The sequence below is a fragment of the Falco cherrug genome, chromosome 2 (assembly GCF_023634085.1).
Source record: "Falco cherrug isolate bFalChe1 chromosome 2, bFalChe1.pri, whole genome shotgun sequence".
In the NCBI taxonomy this organism is placed as follows: domain Eukaryota; kingdom Metazoa; phylum Chordata; class Aves; order Falconiformes; family Falconidae; genus Falco; species Falco cherrug.
The window spans coordinates 55,304,565-55,323,936 of record NC_073698.1 but is presented as its reverse complement, the minus strand read 5'-3'; the positions used below and the strand labels follow the sequence as shown (position 1 = coordinate 55,323,936).

Here is a 19,372-nt window from a genome sequence, read left to right as displayed (position 1 = left end):
ACATTTTCTGACAGGTTCAGTTTTATCTAAATGTATCTTTTTGCATACATGCAAGCCCCCCCCCCCCCCCCCCAAAAAAAAAAAAAAAAAAAGCTAGATGCTTAAGGGCTTCATTACGGAATGCTTGGTTTTTCCCTTTCAGAAATCTAGGAGGAATATTATTTCATCTAGAACACAGATTTTGCAATGGTGAGCTTGCAAATATAAATAATTGAGGAGCGAACTTCTTTGGGCAAAAGCCATGAAATTGTACTCTCTTGTAACACCACATTTGCAAAGACTGCTTTGTTACGTATTTGACCTGTTTTTATAATCATAAACCCTGGCTTTGTCAGGTATACAAGCATAAATCTTATTTCTGATATAAAAAATCAGACAAACTGGTTAAACAACTGGTCACCTTTAGAAGGATTAAACATACTGACATACGCTTTCTCTACGTATATTTATAGGAGATTTCTTACCAAAGTAGCTGGTATATGTTGTCTGGTAATAAAGTAGGGGTGTTTTTCCAAAGTCATACTGAATGTACCCAAACTCACAGCATAAAGCCATACTTAGGTCCAGATCCTGTCATTTCTTTGCATTTGATAACATCTGTCAAATACGAGCAAAACAAATCAAAACTGAGTGCCACCCCAGAGACTGTAATGGGGGAAAAACCTCCTTCTTCCATTTCCTGTGCACCTAAAGGAACTGATCCCAATTGGAATCACATAGTTACTCCTTAGCATGAAGACTTTGGGGGGAAACTGCTGGAAGGAACCAGCTGATTTCTAGCCAACGGGCCCAGGAAGTAGATACTCTTTTAAAATGCCTCTACACTAGAACAACCCATAGTCTGGGAAGGATAACAGGATTCCATTTTTTTTTTTCTCACAAGCTTTACAAATGCATTAACAATGAGACTGCTGGATAAAAAGTGGAAACTTCTTCCTCCCCATTTGGTGTTCAAGATGAGGTACCAATTGCTTTTCTTTATACAAGAGGGTGAAGTTTATTCCCACAATTCTATGTAAATGGTCTATAATAGGAGGGAGTTTTGAAATTAATCTCTGCCTTTAGCACTTGTGTGTTGCTTAAATCATCCACCTCTTCATTCAGCAAGCTGATGTTACGTGTCCTGCACAGGCATGATGCACTGTCTGAGAATCTGAGGCACTGACGTCCTTAAGTCATTTTTTGGACATCTGTGTGGTGCTTCTACAACTTAATGATGGAAAAATGATCTAAGTTTCCCAAGCATAATTTTCTTTGTTTCAAATAGGACTAGGGCAATAATAATAAAATGCTCAAGTATGTGACCAGGTCAGAGTTTGACCCTGAATACATTGGCATGTTTCAACCAACTCCAAGACGTATGCAAACTCCACTAAGAGTAGCAGTCCCCCCACATTCTTCCACCAAAAAGTTAATGTATCTGTGGACAGCTCCATAGTCCAGTTCTAGCCCTTCCTGTCCAAAACCTCCTTTACAGTATAATTCTAGTATTTCTATCCAAGATTATATTTAAAATCAAATGGGAAGTAAGGATTAGAAGCTTGTGATTTCAGAAGAGAAGGAAGAAGAAAAACCTTTAATTAAGAATTGTTGATCATTGCATTCAACTTGCTAGACTTGAGGAAACTTTTCCTAAGCACAAAACCAACGTTTCTGATCACTCATTGTCACAGTGATGTAACTGGGATCAGACTGAGTTGTATCATGAAGTACAATTTATAGGGTACATAGGATTGCTGCAAACCTTTGGATCAGCCATCCTAAGAGCTACAAGTCCTTTTCTCTTTCCTGTCATCTTTAATTAACTACAATGCAATCACTCACTACTTTTTGTCACGCATCTTTGACACAAACTTCTCAATGTTGCAACTAATTCCCATTGATTGTTGTTTGTTTTTAATACTGGAGAAAGAGGGGAAAGCTTAGCTGGCAATGATGCTTTTCTTCCTTTTGCACTTTCTCTTCCTCAAACAAGATTTGCTCACTGTTGGACCCAAGTGATAAATTTTTCTCCCTGTCCATATTTTGTCTATTTTAATGAGCGCTGTGTTACTGCTGATTTCATTTAATAATCTAGATATCAAGAAAGTTCTTTTCAGCAGATTTCAGCTGAAAATATGTCTGTGTGTACCTAATTAAAACTACACAGAAATCTTCATAAGATATTTGAATGCTTTACTGAAGTACTTCTTATTGTTGCAGTCTGGCTTTTAGATGCTAAGATCTCAGTTCACTGCTTTTATAGCACAATCTGATATAAAAATGGAAATACTACATCAGCCATACTCAATTGAAAATTTATGTTGTAGAAGGTCAATTTGAAAACACTCGCTTATATCAACCAAAAGTCTAGTCTAATACTAACGTCCTAATGACAGAAATAGCTATCTTTCTAACAATTCATAGCATCCCAGATGACTGAAAGGCAGAAGACCTGGTTTGAGGGCTACAACTTTGTCCTAGTGTCTTTGACTTTGTGCTTGAATTATACCAAACTAAAATGAAACACTACAGCCACTTAAAAAGCTGCAAGATTCCCACAGTTCTGGGATAGTCTATCTCAAGAATATGATGACATAAAACATGGCAAATATAAATCTAATATTTTCATATCCAATAAAATATTTCTATAGAAAACATAGAATTTCTAGTTCAATATACTTATGAAACTATTAGAAAAAAAATTAGGGCAATATAGTTGAACCTAGAAATATTTTACAATGCAGAAAAGAATTTACACATTTACTATCTGATACAAACTGTACAGCGTTAAGCACTTACTCCACTGCAGCTCAGGAATGACCTTATTTTTTTTCTAAAAGAGGAGGAATATTTAGGCATTGTTCTTGCCCAACTGAGATGTCCTTTTCCATTATCTGTGATTTTGAAATCACAAGAAATATAGCAACTGGACTTCTTTCCAACACCTATTAAAATTTGAGGCATTTTTCATACTTATTTGGTCATCTGAGTATGTCTATAGTTGTGTTCTGATATGTGTATAGCTCTGGAAGGTGGAAAAATATTGTTAATCCATTTTGGAGATATAAAAATGAAACATCACAAGCAATTTTTAAAGGTATTTAGATAGGTAAAAGTCTAGAAGTTAGCGCCAGAATTTTTCAACACTGCTCATTAGCACCGCTCTCATCATTTTTAAAGGTATTTAGATAGGTAAAAGTCTAGAAGTTAGCGCCAGAATTTTTCAACACTGCTCATTAGCACCGCTCTCATCTGTGATTTGCCTAAGTTATCACGACATGTAATACTGAAACCAGCTATAGGAAAATAAGGACTGCAAGTCTCTAAATGATTACATCAGGAGGTTGTACATCAAATAATAAATCATTGTTGGTGAGATAAATTGTGGAATGTCACAATTTCCCTACAGAGGTCAAGGGCAAAAAGCCACAAGGACAAAGTGTTCACATGTTTACTTGGACTGAACCTCTTCTTACAGAGGGAAAGAAAAGCTTCTCCTATTTTTAGGAAACTAAGAAAATTACTTATCAGATTATCTGAATACAGAAAATCCAAATTTAGAAAACCACTTGAAAAGCTGCAGTCACGAGGATATTTTGTGTGAAGCTATTTTTTAATCTCTTGAATCACTTCTGAATGATGCTTTAAAGCATTTTTTTTTTTTTTTTTACAATTTAAGTATGAAATAAAATGTTTGAATGCTTGGATGTAAATATTAAAATGTTCTTCTTAAATCCCACTTTACCTGTCAGAGGCATAAGCAATTTCAAGCAAACTGGGTGGAAAAATGTTGTTTCATTATAAATATGATTAAACCAAGAACTTCTTAGACTAAAAATAGTGCAAGCTGAGAAAATACTCCAGGATATGGGGGTTTACATCCCATGAGATAATAATGAGTTGAAAAATCTGCCCTGCAAATTTTCTAGAAAAATATTTATGTTTCTCATCTGTTGTTAGAGTAAGCCCACATTAAACAGAATTTGAGGTATGGATTCCATTTTTTCCTTCCAGGAGGTGAGATGTTTTCTTTTACACAGAAATAAGGAAGGAATCTCACAGCTGTTAGGCTTTTCAAGTCCCACCATCTCTTCTGGAACATAAACTTTAAGTCACTTTCTTAATAAAACATAGTTCCTCAGCTTTCTTCCCAGAGAGAAAAACCCACTGCATCTCACTTGAAAGGGAGTGTGCTCATTTCCTCCAGCCTTGTCTAGAAATGTCTATGGCCTCTACCAGATAAGAGGGCCTTGGTTTAAGAGGAAAGCATGTGCTAAATTTTTCGGGGCTGAAAACAGGACATGACTGCAAGCAACAGAATCAGACCCCCCCCCGCCCCGAAACTGGCTACTTCAAATAATCTGGGGAGCAAAAAGAAAATCCATGAAGTCCAGCATTATAGAAGAGGTCCTTAGTATGATATGCTCATCTAGACACAGATATCAAAATCTGACCTGTGCTGCCTCACAAAACAGATTCACTTCAACCTAAAACCAGGCATCTAAAATAGGTGCATATTATTCTCTCTTGTGGTGCTATAATGACTAATCCATGTGCAAATATCTTCATGTGTATGTTTAAAGTTAAAAAAGAAGAATCCACTTTTTTTTTTTTTTTTCCAACTAGAAAAGTAGGAGGATGTTACTGAGTTGAAAGAGGCCTTAAGAAAGAATGGTGAGGAAAGAAATGCCAGATTAGGCTCAGTATAATCAAGGAAAAGTGGCTTTGTGCTCACTGGGAGGAAAAAAAAGTGTTGCAGAGACGTGGGGTTAAGTATCGTCCAGGTACAAATCAGAAATAGAATGGAAGGTCCTTGATAATCTGGAAATCAAACCCCCAGATAAGCAGAAGGAAAACTCTGAGAAAGGGTTGAGATAGAAAAAGAGAAGTGCCGCAGCAGGAGATAATAATCAAATCAAGCAGTCAGACATGTTGTGCAGCACTATCTGGATAAGAAAATGATGTGAAGAATGGTCAAAGTCAGTCCTACTTACAACACCCAAGAAGTCTGAAATGCAAATACCTGAGAGCAGTCTTGCTGACTGCCTATCCGTGTTCCACAGCGCAAAACATAAAAGCACCTGAGAAGAAAATCAGTTGTCTCAAACAGAGAGACAGAGCAGCAAAACTGTTCTGATCACTTGTAAGCGCTCACAAGTCCTCACAAGTGAGTCTTGTTCACTGTTCGCTGACCTGTGATTTGTTTTACTAACTTAAAAAGGGCATGAAGCTCAGAGTGGTGCACAGGGCTGTGGGTCTTAGTTGCGTGGTGTCAGCAAGAACACGCTAGCCCTGATGAGAAGGAAATAAATGCATACATAATATTGGCAGTCTTAGCGAATGATAAGTTATGCAATAATTTGAGGTGACAAGTGACAACAGATTGACCTAACATGTTCCAGCTTTTTCCTGCTCTAGGAAACATGGATGGAGTCATGATGCAAAAGTCACTTTAAAGTTTATAGTAAGGTGATCACTACCTGAATTTGTTGACAATGGCAATCTCCTAGACACAGCAAGTCAGGATATGCAGATTCCTTACAGGTGCCTGCCCACATGACTGATGAATTGTCTGGGCTGCATATTGGCAGTGACTAAAGGGTAGGGACTGGGTGGACCAGTCCTAAAAGGAGGGTATTCTACTAGAGAGAGAAATAAAATTGTAGGGATAGCAAAGCAGGCAACTCCAAGGTTGATATCTTTGTCTTCATTGTATTCCTACAATGAACATTTTTCAAATTAGTTCAAAGGGTAAAATTGTGTAAACAGCCCCGAGCTATTTGGAAAAAAAGCAAAGGAATCTCCATAGAAACAAACCATGATTTTTTAAGTTGCTCATATTCTTGGTCATTCCCCATGAAATTCAAAAGGCCAGATAACAAAGAGTGCTGGGTTTTTAAATGAAACGTTAAATCCAACTATTAGCAATAGGCTGATAACACCTTGTCAGAGACAAGATGGGTACGAAAATACAGTCATCGCTTCAGCAGGGAATGCAAAGCCTGCTTTAAATACTATTTTCTGAAGACCCTCTAGCCTAGTAGAAAGCAAGATGATGGTTATCTGGGACAAAATAGAATATAATGCTTCGCTTATGCTCCTGTTTTATTTCATGATGTGAATGAAGCACAAGATGGAGCACAATAGACAGGACATTAAACCAAGTCTATGTGGCTCATTTATAAGTACAGAGATTGAAAGGGAACATTTTAAACTGTTTTCCTGACTTCTAAAGTGAAGAAGGGTGTCAAATCTTTAAGGTAACCCAGCAAGTATCTAGTCAGATACATTGCTGGGTTATAATGATCAACCACAGGCTCCTCAATACAATACACAATCTCTTGGTAATATATTCAGGGTAGCATGGAAGAAGAAGGATGCTTTATAAATAGCTCGTCATCTATTTATAGGATCCATAAATTCCCACTGCATTATGTGGGCCCAAATCATGTGAGATCACCTTATAACTCCATGTTAACATTTCCTCTTTTATGGTCTTTCAAGTGCTCTTGTTAGATTTTTGCAAAGCTACTTGTAAATATAAATACCATATATAAAATATTTAACAGATGCTCAAGTGCACCTTGGGATGATGACTATGGTCTGGAATGACCTGTTTATGAGATGTGTGCCCACGTTTCTGCTGAGTATTGCACTTGCAGCTTTTGGAACTGCACAGTAGAAAGTAAATGTGCATTGTCGTACCATCATTTAAATGTTATTTTCTTTTCTTTATTTTCTTTTAAATCGCTTCCTGATAACTCCTTCCCTATAGACACAAAATGTGACAACAGAGGGGTCCTCACTAGTGTCTGCATGTCCCACTTCTAAGTCATTGTAAAAGAAACATAAAAAGGTGATTAAATCAAGGCTAGTTAGGGAAATTAATGTCTCTACAGTAAGACCAGGGAGTCTTCTTGGTGTTTTGTGTCTGAGTTGTGTGCTAAAGAAAAACATGGTCGAAAGAACTAGCACTGGGACTACATGATATGAAGTCAATTTCCCTGAGAACACTTTATTTGATCATACTAAAACAACCTAGTCCTGTGTAAAAGATCCAACTTTCTTCCTCCTTCACATTCATGCCCACATAAGCATACAAAACCTAAAATCATGTACATATATAGTAAAATTAGATACTTTGTCTTGTTCCCTGATAGCTAAAAGAAGGGTGATCTGCAGGAGCAAAATGCCTTTATTATATCTAGTATTATCAAATTATAGCGTAGGTACTATAATTTTCAGAAAATATTCTAATGGAAAATAAGAACATTGTCACATTGGTTTGAAAAAAGCAAGAACCCAATGAAAGAAAATTTGTGAGTTTAAACTGGTTATTTGTTCACACTTGCAGGAAGCAGATCAAAACTTACACTGTAAAAATATACCTGACAATTTGATTTGCTTTTTTCCTTTTATGTAGAGATAGACAAAATGTGACATTTACTATTAAATCTTCATTTAATCTACTGTGAATTTCAGGTTGATGTGCAAAACAGAAGTAAAGTCCACAAGCATATGAAAACGTTCCTTTTAATATTTTGTTCCTCATAAATTCTCAGTAGGTAAGATGTGGTTTAAATTTTTTTTCTTTATCTGAGACTGAGGAAGAAAATGCATTCTGTGTTGGAGTGACAAGGACCTAAAAGGCAGCAGATCTATAAATGTGAAAATTAGAAGCAGATATTAAACTGGGAAAAAATATAGCCTAAGATTATTTTCTTTTGCTCAGACATTTTGCCATAGTAATTTAAAAGCCGACAGTCTCAATTATCACTAAAACCTGCTGTAATTGGTTTGATTTACAGTTACCACTTTTTAAAATGCAGAAATCACTCATTTACACATTATGGTTTAACTCTGTCAACAGCCCTTGAAAAGGGTTATGTCATGATATCCCATACCATCCAGAGTGGGATGGAATTGCTCTGCAGTGCACGCTGAAGCCCGTGTCCCATATGCACGCTTCCCAGCCACTGACTAAGATCAAGCTCATCATCTTTTCTTATCACTTTAATATCAGATACCTCCTCAGCTTGAAGACTTTCTATTAAATGGATTTGGAGGGCATGGGAAGAGTAACCACTTCATCCATTCCCTGCACCAACCTGAAACTGCAGTGCTTCCAGGCACTGTGGCTGCGTTGTGAGTGCGTGTCAGGATGTGATATCTGTGCATGAAGCCACCTTGTGTGGTTTGGCCTTTTTTTATCAGGTGGAATCTGGATTTGTGGTGCATCTTCTGGTGATGCCATCAATAGCCACCACACTACCCACACTGCTGAGCCACTGCAGTTAGGCTCTGCACAGAGGACTCCTGAAATCCTGGGTCAGAGACACAGTGTATATGGGAAAGGCTTGTAACTGTGACCACCCTTGTCCCTGCTTGTGTCACTCTTCCCAACAGACTTTCACAGACTTTCCAAAATAAGTTAGAACAGACTTAACTGTGCTGTGGACTGAACTGGTCCTGAAGACACCTGCAGCCAGAACAGGGCAAGGATTTTTGCATTTCTCCCCTAATATGCCAAGTTCTCCTTTAACAAAGCAAAAAATGTTCTATAGCTGCTTAAATAAGACGTCAGTCCTTGCTAGATGGCAAAACCCCCATTCAGGTTGAACCTGAAATGACCACACAGATTGGACTGAATGCCAATTTGACCCGTGTCTCTAAGTGACAAATGAATGAATTTGCTGCCAGCTACGTCAGAAAATCCAGTAAAAGTAAAATACAGCACTGTATAATGGCTACCTGGCAGTGAATTTGTATTTAAGCTATTTCACTGCCATTTGTCTTTATCTGATTAAGCCACCTGATTTATAAAACATGCTGGAATACAATTTATATACAGCAATACAATCCACCTAGTGGTCTGGTTTCCAGAACCACAAGGATAAACACACTCAAACCATAAAGGCACTCTGAATGCCAGATATCCATTTATAATGCCTGCTGAAAGATGTCTCATCATTACCATCTCCGGTATGGATGAACTGTCAGCTACACTACCACAACCCCTTTCCAAACCTTTTAAAAGTATGGAAGTCTCAGTCATGTCCAAAACACAAAGGTATTTCACAAGATGGGAGAGATTTCCTCATCACTGCAGTGATATCATCTCCTTCAGTGAAGAAGATGACAGGGATATCACTGTGAAGTTAGCACTGCTGTAAACCTTTGACAGAGAGGCCAAATTTTCCAGTGGATATGAGAAGTGACACAAACTTGACAGCATCCTGTGTATCTAAAGGTGGATATTGGAACAGTTTCTGAACCTGACAACTTTGGTCCAGGTACCACAAACCATTGCAAAAAAGTACAACTTCACCGTGCCTGCCCATTCAGCAAAGAACACATTGTTTCTGACAGTGCCTCTAGAAATACATGTTCTAAGTAGAATAGTAGTTCTTAAAGATCTATCTCTCATAGGCTGCTGAAACATTTTGAATGAAAAATTAGATGGCAGAGGATAGCTGGTTTTCTTTCTTAAACAGCAGCGGAGTGAATGGAATAGATGCTGCACCAACAACTACCAAGGTTCGAATTTTATTTAAATTGGCAAGTTCAGTGAGGTTCAAAGCTGTGCAAGGTCTCCTGGAAATCCCATCCACTGCCTGGATTTAAGGGATTGCTTCCAGAGCAAGAGAAAGAGTGAATTTGTTTATGCTTACTTGAATTTTAGAATTCTTAAATAAGAAACTTTAAACATAACAGCTAATTAAAGGCAACAGTAGCTGGATTCTGCAGCATGAATATCTCTGGCCCAAGAAGCAAACTGGGAGCAACGGCTGATTCCCCATGTCAGTAAAATGCCATTTGGTGGATGGCTTCAAAATTAATTATTGGGGTCAGTTTCAACTGGGTACACGCAGTTTGTTTCTCTCTCATCAAAAGACAGTTTTCCAATTCACAGAGAAAAACTGTGATATAAATGTAGTCCTTTTTTGCTGTCATTGCTTATTTTACGTCTAATTTTGCCGTCATTGCTTATTTTACGTCTAATTTTGCCACCATCGCTCTGCACCGCAATACACAGTCCCACAGACCTATACCATGAACAGCTGAAAGACAAATAATCTGATAAAATAAACTGAGATTTGTCAAAAGATTTGTTTGGTGGACACTGTTCTATCATCTCAATGGACCTTAAATAAGTGAGATTAAAAAAAGAAAAAAACCGAAACAGGCTAAAGGAGAAAAGATGTGAACTTCAACAGTTTTTAGATCTTATAAACCAATACTTCTAATGTGATTTTTTCCATGCTAGTAAACCTTCCAGAATAAAAAGCATAGGTAAGGAAAGGTTGCTATCTGTTGAAAAGCTAAACTTTCTTTCTGACTTGGTCTAGAAAGAGTAAAATTGGTTTCTAGTTGCAACTAGTCACAGAATCATAGAATCATTTAGGTTGGAAAAGACCCTTGAGATCATTGAGACCAGCTCCTAACCTAACACTGCCAAGACCACCAATAAACCATGTCCCTAAGCACCATGTCTACATATTTTTTAAATACCTCCAGGGATGATGAATTAACTACTTCCCTGGGCAGCCTGTTCCAATGCTTGAGAACCCTTCTAGTGAAGAATTTTTTCCTAATATCCAATCTAAACCTCCCCTGGTGCAACTTGAGACCATTTTCTCTCATTCTTCTACTTGTTACTTGGAAGAAGAGAAGGATGGGGCTTTGAGCAACCTGGTCTAGTGGAAGGTGTCCCTACACAAGTCAGGGGGAGTGGAACTAGATGATTGTTAATGTCCCTTCCAGCCCAAACCACTCTATGATTCTACGACTCCATGACACCTTACTACAACCCCCTTTCAGGTAGTTGTAGGGAGTCATACAGTCTCCCCTTAGTCCATAGGAAATTTTTCCCTCATTCCAACGATTGATTTATTGCAGCATCCCTCCCTGTCTTGCTGAGTGTCTCTCATCTCTCTGTTCCCCCAGTGCCAGAAGTCTTTTGCCCTGAGCATTCTTAGATGCTTTTGTGCAACCAAAACAGCCAGAATGGAGGAAAACAACATACAATGCCAAGGAAAAAGTCAAAAGAAAAAGACACTGTGTCATTTGCCACAGAACTTTACATGTGCTTATCATGTGGCCTGGTCCTTAGATCACAAAAATAACCTAAAAACATTCAGCACTTGAAGTACTCTTCATAAGTGGGATGGTCTGAACAGTGGTTATATTGGGCGATGCCCCAGAATGCTTTGTTCACTGTAGACATGGTCCTCTGGTTCACAGCAGGTGAATGGACTGTTCCTACCATCCATTTTGAACTAGACAGGTGTGGAGTTAATCTCACCTGAGTGTATAAACTTACAGTTTAGGCCTCAACACCTGATGTAGTTATTTGGATCCCTTTTAGACATAACGAAAAGAAACAAACTCAGGGCTTAGTCAATCTCAGATTTAAGTAGGTATATGTCTCAGATTTTAGTTAGAACAATCATGAATTTATTATAAAACACACAAATGAAAAAAACTGGAGTTGTTTTAATGTTGACACCAAACACTATATATATTTGCCTTCACTTTTTCTGTATTATTCTTTGCTGTCTTGGTCAGTGGTTTTGTTGACTATCCTCCAACCTCAGAAACACATTTCATCCGGACTTTGTTCCTTTTGTCCTGGTGTAGGAGAACATCTGGGCTATCAAGAGGAATATAAAATGGAGCTGTGAGGGTGGTCAATTTTTTTCTTTATACAGAAAGGTCCATTTTTAGTAACAAGATCAGGGTATGTCAGGTGGCCCTGACCTGCCCTTTGCTCTGTGCCAAAACACCAGGGTTGACCCTGCTGACCATCTGTCCATTGGCTACAAGTCCATGGATAAAACTCAAAGAAAGCATTGGCAAATAACTTTGTTTTTTACCAATAAGTACAAATAAGTACAATAAGTACAAATAAGCCAAAGTACAGAATAATGCTGCAAAAATACTTCCTTGTAGAAAATGAGTCCTAGAAGTGGGTTCCTACTTATAATCAGCCCTTCACAGCCTTCTGACTGGCTGAATGAACACACAAAATGGTGAGATCAGTGAGACTGCTGTTGCTAGAGACTGGATAAAAAGAACTTCTGGCCACCTATTATAATGAGGAAAAGTTAAATAAATAAATAAATAAAAAAGACTTGACAATAAGAAACATGTTGTGCCAAGACTGAAATCCTGAAGCACAGAAAGCAGCTTCTCTTTCTTTCTTCCCCCTCTGCCTCCAATTGCCGAGGGCACTGAAAGACAACTTGCCTGAAGCAGAAGTTATTTCGCTATAGCTGGATTTCTTCATTCAGAAGAAAAGTATTAACGAAATATTTTATATATTATATCTCCGATTTAGATGTATATATTCCCTCTGTAGTAGTTGAAAATAGGTTTGAAAATTTTAACACTATTACATATGAGCATAGGTGCACAAGAGAGAAAAGAAATTTCATTAATCTTCTGGTTTTTAACATAATGATCTTGTTATATTATCTTTTAATGGCTTATCATGATACTGAACTAGTAAGAACACCTCTTACGTTCTGCATTTGATTTGTTTATTTTTTGAATACCTGATTAGTAAGTGGCAACTAGAGGTGGTTATTACAGGAAACTATTGTGTTACTTATCTAATAAGCTGACTCTTTATGTCTCTCTCTCTCTTAAGAAAAGTATTAAAATGAGAATAACATTTGCAGGAGAAAAGTCCACACCATGGACTAATTAACATTTGTCTATCCCACTAATAGTACAGTACACCATCTTGCAGAAGGCTGTGTTTGTTTCATGCATTACATTCATTATCTTTTATGTTATGTGAATTATATGGTTTTATTTTTCTTTTATTTTAAAATAATGTAAAAGTACAGTATACAAGACAAAAAAGAGGCCATGGAGAGGAAGCTTTCATAAATATGGTGGGATATACTGAGGACCAGATTCCATTCTGCAGATTGGTTTTACTTACTACTCTGATCCCAAACCAAAGGTTTAATTGTACTCCCCCTTTATTTGATTAATTGGAATCTAAATATCTCATCAAATTTTTATGAAACTTGAATTCCACTGAGTTGTGATTTTTCCCTCAATACAATTACTATTCAAGATTTTTGTCCTGAGCAAGACTGTGATTGCACTGTAATATGTATTATACAAGCACAGAATTAGATGCTGCCATGTTTTAAAATGACAAACATAATCCTGCATTTAAAATTGAATTCTGTCCATTTTTACATATTATTTTTCAGACAATAACATTATAATGGCAACCAGTCACATTTTCTTAATTGTTGAGTCTTCAAATTTATGTAATTTGACAAAATGCAGTGCTTGGTCCACATGACAAATTAAAACTGTGTTAATAACTTTTTATGTTACAAATTTGCCAAATAGAGCTGATTCAGAATCAAAAGAATCAAGGATACAATATGGAAATGATGTAATTTTGATTGTTTGGTGAATGTTGGTGTCATTTCATAGATGCTTGAGCTTTTGCAATAGATTTCTATAGCAAAGACCTTGCTGTTGTACCTTAAGTCTCAATAAAGTACTTACTAACTTCTAGTAGGTCCCAATTAAGTTACTTGCTTTAGTATGAGCAGTAACTTTAGAATCTGCTTCTAGAGATAGTGAAACTAAGTTTTTTAAACCACTCCAGAACAGCAGGACAACCATTCGAGCACTAATTTGTTTGAATGAAATTCAGAGAAATTTTGATCTGAAAATCTTCAGAGGTTTCAAGACATGTTTCCTACACTCAGATTTATTTGATATCACAGACTATCACAGGATAGTGATATCATTCCTAACACAGGAAGAATGAAAACATTTGCTTGTTTTCTTTTTATGGGAAAATGACAGCACATGAAGTATATTAAATTAAAATTTTCTTGAGTGCTTATTCCCATTCCCTACTCACTTACGAACACAAAAGAAAAGTGAAGATGGAGCTGCAGACATCAAAATCGAGTGCAGTCTATTCTGGGAACCATTTACAGTGTAAGTAGAAGTGTAATTAAATAATGACTTCATTTCAGCAAGATCCCATGATAAGAATCAATAGTCAGGCCACTGATCTTGCATTAATTTGCCCTCACATCATCAGTAAATCTTGTCACAGTCACACTTTCATGACACCCTGAATTAACCTTGACTATAACCTTGGCTTTAAAATAGAAGCATCTTTTCTTTCCCTTCCCCTCTCCAAGGCTTCAATGGATGCTTTTGGGGATTAATCATATTCAGCAGAATTCACATATACAAAACATGATCTTCAATTCTAAAAGGTGTAACAGGTGTAACAATCCTTTCCCCCCAAAGTCTTCCACAACATAATTAAACCTGCTACATGTTTAACTTATCTGAGCCTTGCTGAAAAAAAAATTCCTTTTACTTTAAGCCTTGCATATTCCTTGGAAGTAAATACTGCATTTTAATCTTAGTCATAAATAAAAAAATGTGTTAGAAAAAACAACATACAAAGATACAAAGAAAACCAACTGACCATGACTAAAATGTTGCAATATTATTTTTAACTTTTTGGGCCTACTGTTGATGTGTGTCTTTTTTTTTTTTTTTTCTCATGTGCAAAGAACCTTCTGATCTTCTGCAAGTTGGAGATCAGCACCTGCAATACATTTTCATTTTGCCTGGATTGTATTTGCTGGCTGAGACTTTGTGCTCCTGCAAATACAGAAGGCTTCCTGCTCCTTACATCTCTTTACAGATTTACTAAAAAAAGAATTGCTTCAGAAAATTTTGTGGATACTATTTTACAGCTTTAAGACCGTATGAATGCAGACATAAAGCAGCACCCTGCCCAGACTGATAGACTGGGATTTATAGTGAAACAGCATTTTCACTTCAGGGTTTGTTAAGAAATGAGAAGCTGCAATGAATTTACTGTGCTGGAAATATAAAACGTGCTCTTTCAATCCTGTCTAAAGATTTCATATTATGTAATTTCTTCTCTGGTGATACTTCATTAAGTTACAAAGAAAACTCATTACCCTCCCTCTCTGAAAAAAAGTTAATACAATAACTGGATCTTTTTATTAAAAGAATCAGTTTCAGATTCTTTGCTTTCCAGGAGGCTTATAAGCACCCTGGCTTTTGGACCTCAGTGTGCCCTTACTGTCTTCTTGGTCTGACGTCCATGGAGGACCCTCTCCTACATATTACAGTCCACCTTCATCCTGGTGCCAGACCTGGCCAGGTTGCTTTCAGCAGCATACTGGATTGTTTTCTGCCTTTGACTAGGAAATGGGATAGCCAGCTGTTTACCTGAAAGGTGCCTTAGTTTTCAGCATTGTAGTCAGCATTGTTCCCTGAGCCTCAGTGTTCAGACTGTAAAGACGGCACCCACAGAGAAGAGAGAAAGGGGGATTGAAGAGAATGGTATCGTTTGCTGGTTTATATTCCTGTATCTATGTGTTGTGAAACATGGAAGCACAAAATGTGTTGACATAATTTTTCACATCACAATCTCCACAGCAAGGGACTCAGTTATGAGGAGTGAAAGTTTACTATCCTGTGCATTTAGGCTTCCTATGAGTTTTTTTCATAGCAGTTTTATCTTGCAATATATTGTGCTACTGTTTCAGGCAGTTTTGAAATATAAATACTAGTATAAATAAATGAAGGAACAGCACTTATTAAGATACTCTGGAACTATATGGCACTCAGGTGTTGGTAGCCATGACCACTCCAGGGTGCACTGCCTGGTCAACATCCAGCACCCACAGTATCACACACAAGCTAACGTCATACTAACTACAATACTCCAGAACGTTTTATTTTGCGGAGTTTCCCAATACTCATCATTCATTTAATTTTCTAAATACAAGCTTACAAAACTAATCAAATACGAACTCAGCTGGCCAGGATCTACTGAATGCTCCAAATGACACAGAGTCCTAAGGTCATATGGGCAAGTTTTTGAAAGGCTATGTTTCATCCAGCATAATTTACACTTTTAATACAATCTTCTAATTAGTAGTACTATATTCCTTGTTAATAATTTGTTTTGCTTTCCTGTACTCAAGGACACTCAGACACAAGAGGAGGCAACAGCTCCACAAGAAACTGGTACAACATACACAACGTTCTTCTAAATGTGTTTTTAAAAAAATCGCTGCCATACAGATCTGCACTTATTTCTGTCTTAATCTTCATGCATATGGATTAATGCCTGGTCTTGTATGATCAAAGAAAAGGTTTATCCTTGTTACTTAACCAGACAATGCTTCTATAAAATTAAGTTTTAGAGTTTTAATAAAAACATGATAGTGAATAGTAAAGCTTAATCTACCCTACAGTACTATTTAACATCCATATACAAAACTGAGAGCTATTGAGTTTGAGCTGAAAAGTCAGCATTACACGTGCTTTGTCCATTTTCTTATTGCCAAACATCCAAACATAAAAGGACCATTTTCCAGCACTCTCAGTACTTAGCTGACATGAGCTTCTTGTATTAGCCCAGAGAGGGCAACTAAACAGAGCAAAAGCAAGTAATGTTGACATGATGTTGATAAGCTAGTGCCTGCCACTTCATCTTCACAGAAGTCGGGGTATCAAAAATAATCATGCAAGGACAAAAATAGATTTAGTGCTGCAAATGATTGACTGCAAGAATGTTCCAAAAGATGCATTGAACTCCATTTTCTTTTTGGTTTTGACATTATTATATGGTAGAGAAAATACAGACAGGGGGGCCTACTTGTACACAGGATGAGCTGAGAGTTAAAGAGAAAAACATTCCATGTTCCATACTGGCAAACTAACTACATTTTTTTCCCCTGGAAGCTAATGAGACAAAGCTAATATCTGCTTGTCCTTCATCCCATAATACATTTATTACAAAACTGCTATCCAAATTACAGTCACATCTTATTAGACAACAGATGGTCTTATCTAAATTGGTTGGTTAATTCAGGTTCACTATTTCTTATTAATAAAGTCACAACAATGAGTCAAGCCCTCCTAGAACTCTTCATGAAGCCAGCCATGTCTTGCAGTTAATGACTGCTATTCAGCAAGAAGCAACAAACTTAAGGAAAGGCCATTTGTATAAAATGTGTTACTGCAGTTCCTCATGAATTTTCATTATTTTCTCCTGTAAGTGCATTTCTTCTACCACTGATAGGTGCCAGAACCTATTTTCCCATTATGATGTATTCACTAGCTCCACGAAAAGTAAATGAAAATAATCATAATGAAAAATCTATGAAACTGACATGACATTCAACTTTAATTTTATAGAAAAAAAATATTCTTGCAAATGAGATTTCATGTCAAACAAGCTTTTCTAAACATATAATAATTCTTCTGCTATAAACTTTCAGCTAGTAAAATATTTTTAAAAAGATGAACAGCAGAAACATGACTACAAAATCTTTCTGATTATCATATATGGAAATATAAATCCTATATTTGCTACATGCTTTTATTTTTCATCTAAGCATCTCTGTGGAACTGAGCACTATAGCTTCTGCCTCAGAAACTCTAGAATAAAATTCACGTTGTTATCTCTATTATCCTAATTCTGCAGATACAAAACTGAACTGCTTAGTGAAGACAATAGAGTGCAAGTTCATCCTTTCTTAGGTAACGTTAAGGGAGGGCTTAATTTCCAGTCACAGAAAGAAGAAAAGCTCTTCTTTCTGCAATGCCTTTTTATGTGCATCCTGAAAATCAAGTTCACTGAAAGAAATGTACCACTTTCTACACAGGGCTTACGTACTGCTGGGTTCCCTCACAAGAGTTGGAGCTCTCCCGCAAGCTAACATGCAGTTACAATGCCTGGAAGCTATTTGATGTGAAGTTTCCCTCTGAGGAAGTGGTGGCTGTGTAAGCAGGCACACCCCATGACAACAGCAGATTTTAAAGAGCTGCAAGTCTGTGACAGAAAACCCAGGGCAAACTGTGCCAGACATTGACATGCCTCAAACACACAGCTGGATCACTTTGCACACAGCTGCCAGTGTCTGATCTGCTCTACATTTATCACATGAATTTGATGCCCATGCTTAAACAAGAAGATTAGCAATAAAACTGGACTTTTCATGTCTGTCCTTAGAAATGAAGCTAGTTCTTGATATAAGTCAATACTTTATTTGTGCTTAGGGAGATCACTGAGACTGAACCAGCTGTGCTCAGAGCAATCTGCCCTAGGTCAATCATTCAAGGTCTACCTGTGACACAGTCACCAGTCTGCTTGGGAGGCAATGGACCACTGTTCTGAGTGAGCCCTTTTTCTAGGATTGGCACTAACTATTCCCGAAAGCTTGAGGTTCAGCATAGATAGAAGTCAACGCCAAGAATGACCATGCAACAGTAGTCTTCATTGGGTCTGGAAGCTAAAAGAAATGTGACTGAAATCACAGCTTCAACATCCAGTAATATTTCTTGATTCACAGATAATTAACCTGGAAGCAACCGCAAAAATAATTGAGAAATCCTCAGAGAAGAATTAAAAAAACACCCAACAATTGATCCACCTAGCCCTTTTATGGGTTAGAAGTATTAGATTCCCAAGTGACAATACCTTCCAAGCCATTAAACTAACAGCTATACCATACACATCAATGCTCACATCTCAGAAGCATCCCATGTAGAAAGAAAACAGTTGTAACAAGAGGACACAGGTTTTGAAAGATAACCACAACCTTGCTAGTAGTATTTGCATGATACAGGCGCAACATGAAGTCCTCATACTCACAGAAGATGAAAACCACCAGAAGCAACAGACAGCTTCTAGGAATGAAATCCTGACCCATGTGAAATTGATGGGAAGACATCACCTGGCCTCAACGGCCAGACTGCCACTTCCATTTGGAAATTCACCTAAGCTGTTGAAAAAGAACTCTGGAAGTAAATAATAAAAGCAGAAGTCCCTCCTGAGTCAAAGGGGAACAGGTTCTCAGTATTAGACACAGAAGTCCTGTTATTTCTTAAAGTCATGAAGATGCCTTTTCTCATACACATTCTAACCGCGTACCCCACTCCCCCTCTTTTTTTTTTTTTTTTTTTGTGGTTCTGAATGATGTTTTTTGTTGATATAATGATTTATTTGCATTAGATTTCAGAAGCGAAGACATCATATGCAGGAAAGGAAAAGGAATTTTGAACCCATGATAAAATCTTTCATTTACATTAGACAATGCATGACACCTCATAAAGATAAAAAGGCACATCTCTGATGAAGTGAAATACACTTATATTTCAAAGAAGAGAAAAAGGATTTGCAAATTTTGAGCTTTGTCTGGAGACTGCTACTATAAATATTTAGTACATCTCACGTAACAGAACCAATTTCTTTGAATTCTCTGGCATGATAACAGATTCCCTCTAGTGTTATTTAATTGAAATTTTATTTTCTTTATATTTGATGCCAAGTTTTGTG

General features: G+C 37.1%; 1 protein-coding gene and 1 non-coding gene across 2 annotated transcripts in view; one reads left to right on the top strand and one right to left on the bottom strand.

The window, feature by feature from the left end:
- The window catches only part of GPC6 (glypican 6), a 773,218-nt gene that overhangs the window by 219,471 nt on the left and 534,375 nt on the right, over window positions 1-19,372 (bottom strand). The gene's annotated exons all lie outside the window — the stretch shown is intronic.
- Window positions 7,944-8,127, top strand: LOC114017197 (U2 spliceosomal RNA). The gene has a single exon (XR_003562099.1). It is a non-coding gene; the product is annotated as a U2 spliceosomal RNA (small nuclear RNA).